At 53.9% G+C, this 10,443-nt stretch overlaps 1 long non-coding RNA gene across 1 annotated transcript; it reads right to left on the reverse strand.

The window, feature by feature from the left end:
- Positions 1-9,439: 9,439 nt before the first annotated feature.
- Positions 9,440-10,158, reverse strand: LOC138498591 (uncharacterized). The gene is made up of 2 exons (XR_011278770.1): positions 10,004-10,158; positions 9,440-9,900 (listed from the first exon to the last, which is right to left on the reverse strand). It is a non-coding gene; the product is annotated as an uncharacterized lncRNA (long non-coding RNA).
- Positions 10,159-10,443: the final 285 nt, after the last annotated feature.

A 10,443-nucleotide genomic window follows, 5' to 3' on the forward strand; every position in this document is an offset into this window, starting at 1 on the left:
GTGAACTATATACAAAAAAGTGGTGCATTGTCCAATCGCAACCAAAAAAAATCAAAAAAACAAAGGAAACCTAACCCTAACTATACAACTATATACAAAGGCAGCGGGCTATTCGGACGGCTCACTGGTTGTTGTCATGGGCCAGGGCATCATCGAACTCCTGGTCAATGGCTTCGAGGCGGGCATGTTCCCTGGCCCCGAGGTCCCGCAGGGATAACGCAGTGTCAAGCTCAAACTCCCTGCGAAGACCCTCGAGGCACTCAGCCCGCCTCAGCGCCCTCCGCATGGAGTCCTCCGCCCTGACCATCGTGAGCCGTTCCTCCTCTGCCCGCTGCCGCTCCGCACCTATCCGCTGGCACAACCTCTCCCACACGGAAGCCACTCCCATTCCAGGGTTCTCCTGCCCTCCGGCCGATGCCTGCACCCCTGATGTTGATGGCCCCGAGCCATGATGCCTCCCACATGGAGCCTGCTGCTGCCTCCGACGCAACTGCCTGTGCCAGCACGACGGCATCCAGGCTGATGGAAACCACCGACGCCGTCGTGCACGTGCCCTGCCCGATGATGCCGTCACATCCTCCATCTGCTGGGGTCCAGTTGCTCTGGTGTCCACCCCTGCTGGATCTCTGACTCCCGACTGTGGCAGGGATGGGATCCCCACCGAGCTGGCTGCATTGGTCGGGGCAGGTCCACAGGGGGCCCTGGTGGCATCTGGGCTGGAAGACGGCAAGGAGAATGACTGGTGGATAGCCTGCACAGAGGAGGAGAGGGCCGCCACATTGGCCAACACATGCAGGAAACCCCCGAACATGGCCGATCCCAATTGGGCCACGTCGGCACGGTGCACTTCGTGATGACGTGCGTGCTCCTCCCGGAAAGCACGCACGGCATCACGAATCACAGCCGTGCGCATCGCGACCCCAATCAGGACCTTCTCCGCACGGCCAGGGGTTCCCACGTCCGCAGGTGGAGGGGAGTCAGGTGACATGGACATCCCCTCTACCTGCGGACAGGCCTGGGACGGGGCATCCCTGCTGGTGCATGGTGGTGCACTCACAGGGTCAGGGACAGCGACATGCACAGGCCCCTCCACGGTGACCTGTTCTGCCTCCTGCCCCTGGCCCTGGACTGCACCACTTGCACCAGCAGGGATGCCCCCACCAGGCCCCATGTGTGCCCCAGTGGCGGCCTCCTCCTCCTCTGTGCAAACCACCAACCTGGATGGCTCCTCACCGTCTCCCACCGTAGCAGGCCCCTGTGGGGGCTCACCCACCCCTTCCGCTGCAGCCGTGGGGGCATCCCTGCCGCCTTGCTCCACAGCGCCGTCTCCGCCCTCTTCTTCACTAGCCGCTGCGTAGAGGGAGACAAAGAACACAAGCATCAGGGCACTGTACAATGGTCCCCTAGACAGGAAGCAATAGCAGATGAGCACCACTGTCAAAGTACACTTCCATCATGTCCCTCCACAACACATGGGTCAGTCCAGGCAAAACACACACAGTAACAGGCATGGTGCATGCCATGGACATTTCCATGCATGTCCAATGGACTCTTGAAACATTCAATGATATGTAACTCACATGCATCATGGCTCATGCCCATCACATGCACACACTTCACCTCAGTCACATCCATCTGGCCCCAAACACACCAAACACAGCGGATACAAGGGTAATTTGGCTGCTTTACTGAATCTCTGCATTGTCACACACATGTGTCATGCATCCATGGCATGCACAAGTCACAGACACGCAGGTCAGGCACACAGACATGGCTACCATATATGTACCTGGCATCAGCACCCATCCCTCACCCCCACCCATGTCCAGGTACAGAGACTGGCATGCTCTCATGTTCAAAATCTGAATAGGGCTCCCCATGCGGCATTTCAACACATGGAACAACCATGTGCATCACACATCACTGGTCGCACATGCATTACCATGATGTCCCTGCACACATACATGCATACATGGCCTATGGCACACATACAGGCAAGTATCATAGAACCAGCACACCGCAACATGCCCTGTCTCACACAGTAATGCATGGACACTTACCGCTCAACTCCAGACGGGCCTCCCTCTCAAGGATCTGGGCGTGGAGCGCTGGGCGTACGCGTTCCAGGACCCTCATCTGGATGGAACTCATGCGGCCCCGGCCCCCCTCCACGAGGCGCCGGGCCTTCACAAGGGTCCTGGACCTCAAGTCCTCCCAGCGCTTCTTGATCTTCAGGACGTCGCGGGTTGCCACCCCCTCCACGTTGATGGCAACCACACAGTCGGCCCAGATCCTCTGCCGTCCTTCCTTGCTGGCGCGGGACGATCCAAAGAGGGCATCATACTGCCCCAGGACATGCTCCACCAGGACACCAACTTCGGTGACAGTGAAGCTGGTGCCCCTCTGCCCCTCTGGCCTGGGGTTGCCACTGGTGCCAGATGTGGAAGTGCCCGACATGGCAACCCCAGAGGCAGGTGTGGGTGGGCAACTGGGTCCTGGGGCTGGGCTGTGGAGCGATGTAATCCCAGTCGGGAGTCTTCAGTTCCAGCAGGGGTGGACACAGCAACTGGACCCCTGCAGATGGCTGATGTGCAGGCACCAAATGGCAGGGCACGGTGGCAGCAGGCAGGCAGGCAGGCAGGCAGCAGCAGATGGCACGTGGGAGGCTGCTCGGGGCACTGGGGGGCAGTAACTCGGCCTTCTGGGCAGGAGCGTGGGCTTCCGTGTGTTTTCGCGTGGCCAGCTTGATACGGAGTGATTTGGCACGTGAAAATCCTGCACGTCAGCGTGAAATCCGAGGAAAGGCCCTTAGCGCGTAAGCGCGTCAGCACGCATACGCGATTCTATTGGACCAGAGTCCCTCAGCGCGTAAGCGCGTCTGTGACGTGACCCGCACGGGTGTTCCCCACTCAGCACGTGATGACGGGGCACACGTGGAGATACTGCACGTCAGAGTGTCATCGCGTGTAATTGGACAAAAGTGCGCGTACACGCGATTGGCCTATGCACGTGTATTTAATGGGTGCGCGGCCACTTACACACGCAAGTACGTCAGCGAACCTGTATCCCGTGGTGCGTGTGAATTTCCACACGCTATTGGACTGGGAACTGGATTCCAGGGGTGCGCGGGTCACACGCTATATCCCGTGGTGCGTGTGAATTTCCACACGCTATTGGACTGGGAACTGGATTCCAGGGGTGCGCGGGTCACACGCTCGCCTAGAACACGCGCAAAGCATAAAATTGCGGACTTTAACAATAACAAGCTCAGACGCCAGGATGAACATACCGTTCCTAGCAGCAGTGGCAGTGGGCTACCAAAGGAGGAGGAGGAGGATAGTCAGGGCCAGAATATTCACACCCAGAACCAGCCTTTTCGGGATGCCTGATGACCAGGTGTATGGGAGGTACAGGTTTCCACCACACATCATACTGGACCTGGTGACTGAGTGGGAGGATGACCTCACATCACCCACCCTGTGCTCCCAAGCACTCAGCCCCCTGGAGAAGGTCCTCAATGTACTGCACTTCTTAGCCACTGGATCATTTCAGCGGACAAGTGCCATAGTGGGTGGGGTGTCACAGGCCACCCAGTCACGCTGCCTACACCAGGTCTTGAACATCATGACTGCACGCCCATCAGTCCGCAGGCACATATACCTGCCCAGAACACCTGCAGAAAGGCATGCTGCCGCCCTGGATTTTTACGCAGTGGCACGATTCCCCAAAGTGCTAGGTGCCATCGACTGCACCCATGTGGCTCTACGTCCCCCCAGGGCATCTGAGCACATCTATAGGAACCGCAAGCACTGGCATTCCATCAACGTGCAGGTAGCATGTAATGCCAAGGGAATCATCACCTCAGTATATGCCAACTATCCCGGCTCCACCCACGACAGCTTCATTTACCGAATGTCCACCCTAAGCCGGGACCTAGAAGCTGGGCGGCATGGCGATACATGGCTGCTTGGTGAGTATGTATGCCACTGCACATGCATGCATGTTGGATACTGAGCAAGGTCACAACCTCACCAATGATACCAATCCCCACCTCCACAGGGGACAGTGCCTACCCTCTCAGCCCCCACATGATGACGCCAATTCTGAACCCCACCACGCCACCCCAGGTAAGATATAACACAGCCCACATTACAACCAGGGGCATAGTGGAGCGCACATTCGGAGTGCTAAAGTCACGCTTTCGCTCCCTTGACCGTTCTGGCGGGCAGCTGTTATACGCTCCCCCAGTAGTGTGCAGGATCATAGTGGCAGCATGTGTCCTGCACAACGTTGCAACACGCCGGGGCCTGGCCGTGGACATGGTGGTGGCCCCACATCCCCAACCACATGCACAGCCGCTGCGCATGGGAGGGGAAAGGGCACGGGGGAGGCAGCCCGTACACAGCTAGTGGCTAATTACTTCACATAGAAATCACACCCCTGTGGAGTGCACACTGCCCTGGCACATTCCATCTGACAATCAATGATGACTCAACCTGACACTGATCCTGAATGTCTGGAGAATGAACCGGGAATACCATGTCAGCCTGAGATTGTTAACCTGGAAGTGTCACAATGTGTGCATCCCTACCCACACAGACACCACCAATGCAGTTTTGTGAAGTTACACATTGAAGCAGCTAAAATGAATACCCACTTGCAAAATGCAACAAGAGGACAGTGCCATGTCAGCCAACCCAACCCCAGCACTGCCACACGACACACCGTGCCATGTCATGCTAATTGCAGGTAAACAAAGTAATCCCCACAACATGACATCACTCTCACTATGTACAGTGGCACTATTAGAAACCTGCAACACCTGAAATGCTCACAGCAATGCCGGACCAACAACATACTTGAGCACGTAGTACCATTAACATGACATCACAAATGTTACATATTAGTAGTCTCACCACCTGGAAATGCCTGCACTCCCACCACTACCAACTGTGCAGTGTTGGCGCCATGTAGAGTTGTAGGTGCACTGCTGCCAACATGGTCCCCATCTCCAGACTAGAGGTCCTTGTGTGGACTTGAGGAAGGGACCTGCAAATTGGGAGGTAGACACAGAAGAAGAGTTACACATCAATGCAACATGCAGTGTACAACACAACAGCAATATGCACTATGAATGTATACACAGTATTGACTACAGACTGGCCACACAGCTCATGGGAGTCCAACGTCACTGTGTAATTCACTGTCACTTGGGCACACCCTTTGCAAGCCTATGGAAACGGGAAGCAGGAGGGGTGTGTGTGACTCAAACCCAAGCATCTGAACCAAATACATTACAAGCCTGCATGTGCCCAGCCACAATGCAGCGTATGCCCACAGGAACCACGGAAGCCAACAGATCGAAGCCAACAGATCGAAGCCAACAGATCGAAGCCAACAGATCGTCCCAAAAAAATTGGGAATAAAAGAAATCAAAATAAAAATAAAAATAAGAAACAATCAAAAATGGCCATTGATGGGCCCGGGGGGGTTGGGGAGGCCACCCAGGAGGTCCGAGGACAGGATGCACACCAGAACCCACCGGCGTGGATCCTGGGAAGATAAAACACCTCCATGGGCTCATGGCCCACACGGCTACCCTATTGTGGGAGTATCACTGCTGTCGCTATTATCACCCTGTGCAGCTGCATCCGGAGGTGGTTGCACTATGGGAGGCAGCCCACGCAAGACCCTAGTCTGCTCCTCCATGGCTGCAAGCATGCGGGTGTGGTAGGTCTGGTTCTGGAGGATGAGTGTGCGGAGGTCCCCATGCAACAACTCACGGGATGCCCGGACCTCCGCCCTCGTTGCCTGCATCTCAGCTGAGAGCGTACGGGTGAGACGCTCCAGCTGCTGTTCTGTCCTTTGGTGTGTTGAAGCCTCAAGCTCAACAAGAGTCGTCCTGAGGTGTAGGAGCTCCTGCCTCAGGGCTTCCCTGTGGCCCTGGGACTCAATGGAGATGGCCTCCTGCAGAGTCGCCAGTGCCGCCCGCCTGTCCCTGTTGGACCCCAACATGTCCTCCCTGTGTGACTGGCAGATGGAGTCGGTTGCCTGCTCTAGTCGCTCCATCAGCCTTTCTGGGGGGACAATGGAAGTGGCCACCCTATCCATGGCCTGAGCCATCATCTCGGATGATGCAGCCTGTTGGGTAGCCATACCGTAAATGGATTGCTCCCATGCGGTATTGCCGGGTGGCGTACGGCCACCACGTCGGCGGGCACCACACCTGTCTGGGGCAAGGCGAACTGCGCCTTGCTGTGCCGGCACTGCCTGAGGCTGCAGGACTGCATTCCCCCTCTGATCTGCTGGCCCAGGAACAGGATCAGATGTCGCGGAGTGTGACCCTGCATCCGTAACCACCGAAGGTGTAGCTGCCAACACTGACATCCCCATGGAGGGTACTGACCCTGGTGCAGGTGGGTGAGACAGAACAGAATCCCTCCCTGGAACACTCACCTGCGATCTCATCCGAATCAACACCTGAGTACAGCTCGGGGGAGGTGCAGCCAGAGACACCCCTTGAGAGCACGACCTGCGGCACTTGTGGGTTCTCCCCCACCACCACACCACGTCCCTCACTGGTGGTTGGTCGGCCCTGGGACACCTCCTGGGTCTGCGCCATCTCCACAACCCCAGCAGTATCAGGTGCGTCTTCCCCTGCAAAGACATGTAAACAAAGAAATGGAAACAGGCATTAGCACCATGGCACACATTGAGGGCTGAGAAGCAAGAGAACCAGTACTTGATTGACACATGTCCCACATGACTAAAACCCTCCCATGCATGCACCCTCACTGCGTATGAAGTGCAGGCAAATGGCACACACTGATGACACCAAGATGGAAGATGAACACATTTTCTGCATGCTGCCTGGCAGTGGCATCACACATTGGCCTGTGATTGGCAGGTGAAACACACATGCCATCACACAGATGGCATGTACCATTGCTATTGAGTGAAGATGGAGAGGAGGGCAGCACCTATTCATTCAGTCCAGTTCCCGCATGTAATAGCTTTTCTAATTCTAACAGGTCAGAATTTTCACCTGGAGCTGCCAGTCCGAAATGGTCAAATTGCACAGGGACATGTGTGTACAAATGATATCCAGGTAACAAAGTCACTCCACTTTACCATACCCATGTCAGACATGTGACTAGTGGACAGCGACATGCCTAGTGAAAGTGGTGGAATGCAAACAAACTGACTGAATGAACAGTGAAAAAGAAGCAAATATGTTGTGTCAAGGTGACACTTCAAGGGCAACTGGCGTGCAGTTGTGCTAGATGTCTACTGTTGGCAGAAGGGATACTGCTATGGCCAAATGCAGCTGCGCAGGAAGGATTGCATGAAGCACATGGCTGACCCATACGACTCAGGCGCACACACTCTCACCTGGCACCCGAACAGAAGCCCTCACACACACACCATGCACATGGATGACACACACATGCATGTGCACTCACCGGACAATGCCTCATAATCAGCCAGATCTCCCACGCCTTGGATCTGTTCCTCCGTGACGTAGGTCCCAGCGACTGACTCATGTGGAGTGAGTTCCATGTCTACTACTGGAGACCCACCTCCAGTCACTAGAGTTGCGGCATGACTTGAGGCCAGCTTACTCTTTGCCCTGCGCTTTAGGTCATTCCAGCGCTTATAGCAATCATTGGCTGTGCGCCTCACGATTCCAAGGGCACTTACGATGTCCGCAACGGTCTGCCAGTGTGCCTGGCGTTGTGCAGGTGTGGTCTTGGATCCTGCAACAATGACCATCTCGTTGTCATGTCCGGACACATACTCGACAAGTGCATTCAGTTCGTCATCCGTGAAGCTGGGCTTCCTGGACGGGCCGGACTGTGTAGCCGTGTCTGGGGCATCAGCCTGTGCCGGACGAGCACTCTTCCTCTTCCGCTTGGAAGGTGGTGGTGATCCTGAGTGTCCTGCGCCGCTCTGGACACTAGGGGCAGGAGCCCTGGTGGACTCTGTATCAGGAGTGTGGGATTGCACACTCAGCATGGGAGTTGGTGCAGGCATTGGCTCTAGTGTGATGGTGTCAGGGGGAATGTCAGCAGCATGGACTAGGACCGACACTGTCCTGGCTGGGTGTGTGAGGGCTGGGGTGGATGGAGCCGCAGCTGCCCCTGCAGCCTCTCCGCCCTGCCTCCTTGGTGCAGCAGATGACCTTGCTGCCCCAGATCCACGTGGCATGATGGCATCAACGTGCACCAGCGCACGTGTCGTAGCCCTGCTGACCTGGAAGTCAGCCATGGAGTCAGCCAGGTCTGGTGCCACAATGGGCTGGTCCAACAAGGGCTGAGCATGGATGGTGTCAGCCACTTCAGCCTCAACGGGAGGGGGGGAGGGGGGGATGGGGGGGGATGATGGGTGCCCTTGACTGGTCCTCCACACATGGGGGGACAGGCTCACCCTGCAAGTTACGACCACGTCCCCTACCGGATCCACCACGGCCACCACTTGTGGCTCTTCCACCTTTGCCACCCTTACGGAATCCTCGCCTCCCAGCCATGGCACTGATATTAATGTGCGTATGGGAGTGGCTGTAGACAATTGTCCTGGGCAATTGGGGGTCAAAGGGGTTGGGTACCAGATGGTAATTGTACCCTAGTGCTCTAGCACGGCTGATTGTAACCCCTGGGGAAAGATGACGGGTCACGCAACGCACAGGAGGCCCAAAAAAGGGAGATGACGTGCACGCAACCCCTCCTAGACCACGTGTGCAGAAAGAAAAACCTGCACTACGCTGTGGCACCCAGTAACACAAGAATGAACGTATGCGTGTCACACGCAGCCTAGAATGACCTCTGAAGGGGTAGGCTACACACGGGGCAAGCACAGAAGTTGGATACGTGCGTGACTCACCGTCTGCCAGGTAAAAGAGCGTGAAAAATGAGCGCGTTTGGCTGGCTAAACCCCCGCCAAAAGAAGATGTGTACGCTGTCTGAGAAGACAGGACAACAGTAGAAGGGGACACTGTTTGAGGGAACAGGCCCAGGTAAACACAAAAGAACTATGGGGTGGGAATGCACAGCTAATGTAAATCAGGATAATTGATGTGGAGTAGAAGCACACCCAAGGTGTTAGTTCACACTATTAAATAAAGAAATAATGTCAATGAATTTTATGGTGAAATTTCAGGTGCAGACGGGCTAACGTCACAAGACCACTTGGGACAAAATATCTAAACAACCTAAACTACCTATTGCTAGGCAGTAAGCCCAAATGCACTCCTACCGAATCTTCGTTCGGGAGTTAAATGTTGACTCTTAGTTGATCAATTGATACTCTCATGTGGAAAGAGTGTTAATTGAGTCTTGACTTTAACAAATTACAAAATAGAAAATACATAACATCAATAAAGGGTAAATCGGGCATGTAAGATCACTTATGTAACCAATTATTCAGATCTGGTGCTGACCAATACTTTTTGATACTTTTTAATAGACCTCTCAAGGTCTGTTTTTTCAAACAAATGAACAATGTACAAAAGAATTATTCAGACAATGGTGAAGCATCCAGGAATTCTCATTCCAATTAACAAACAGAGTATATCCTGGTTTGTAAAGGTACATAAATGCAACAAAAGCAGAAAGCAAGTAGCTCAAAGCCTAGCATTATTATTCACATCCTGTAAATGTTCAAAGGGACATGTATACATTTCATTAACCAATTGTAAACCAGCGATATAAATTTAACAAACAGCAATAAGTTCACTCTTGGGGTTTTGTATTGTGAAGTAACACCATTCAGGGAAGCCCCTTTTAATAGGTGACATAGGTAACCAACGCGTTTCGGATCGAATGATCCATCTTCAGGGTGGGGACTTCACTGTTCCTGTATGTAGTAGGGTAGTGATTGTTAAATGCGTTCTAAAAGCCTTTCCTGCGGGGAATTCAAAAGAATAAACATTACCATTTAAGCTAATCAGTGAGGTTAACTGATATAATTTTGAACCGAAATAAGTAGAGAGGTAATGGGTACTAACCTCAATCTGAGGCTGATAAAGTTCCAATTCAGACCCAGTCAACAGCTGTAATGCGCCGGAGGCCGGGAAGTGACAGAATGCGGCCGGGACACCCTATAAGGAATAGTAACAGAGTAATGATCAGACCAAACAGTCGTGAGTCATCTAGATGGTCATAACAAAGTTTTCTCAACGAGCTATGTCTAAGCTATCCACCGAGGGGATAGAAACAGATATTAAATGTATATAGGAGCGCCAGCCTGGTATCTCGCTACGAGATACATGAAGTTCAATGCATCACGCCAAGTGTAAAAAGGCCTGTTACTATTCCTTATAGGGTGTCCCGGCCGCATTCTGTCACTTCCCGGCCTGCGGCGCATTACAGCTGTTGACTGGGTCTGAATTGGAACTTTATCAGCCTCAGATTGAGGTTAGTACCCATTACCTCTCTACTTATTTCG

Source organism: Ambystoma mexicanum, chromosome 5q (genome assembly GCF_040938575.1).
Source record: "Ambystoma mexicanum isolate Mex_15411 chromosome 5q, UKY_AmexF1_1, whole genome shotgun sequence".
Taxonomy (NCBI): Eukaryota; Metazoa; Chordata; class Amphibia; order Caudata; family Ambystomatidae; genus Ambystoma; species Ambystoma mexicanum.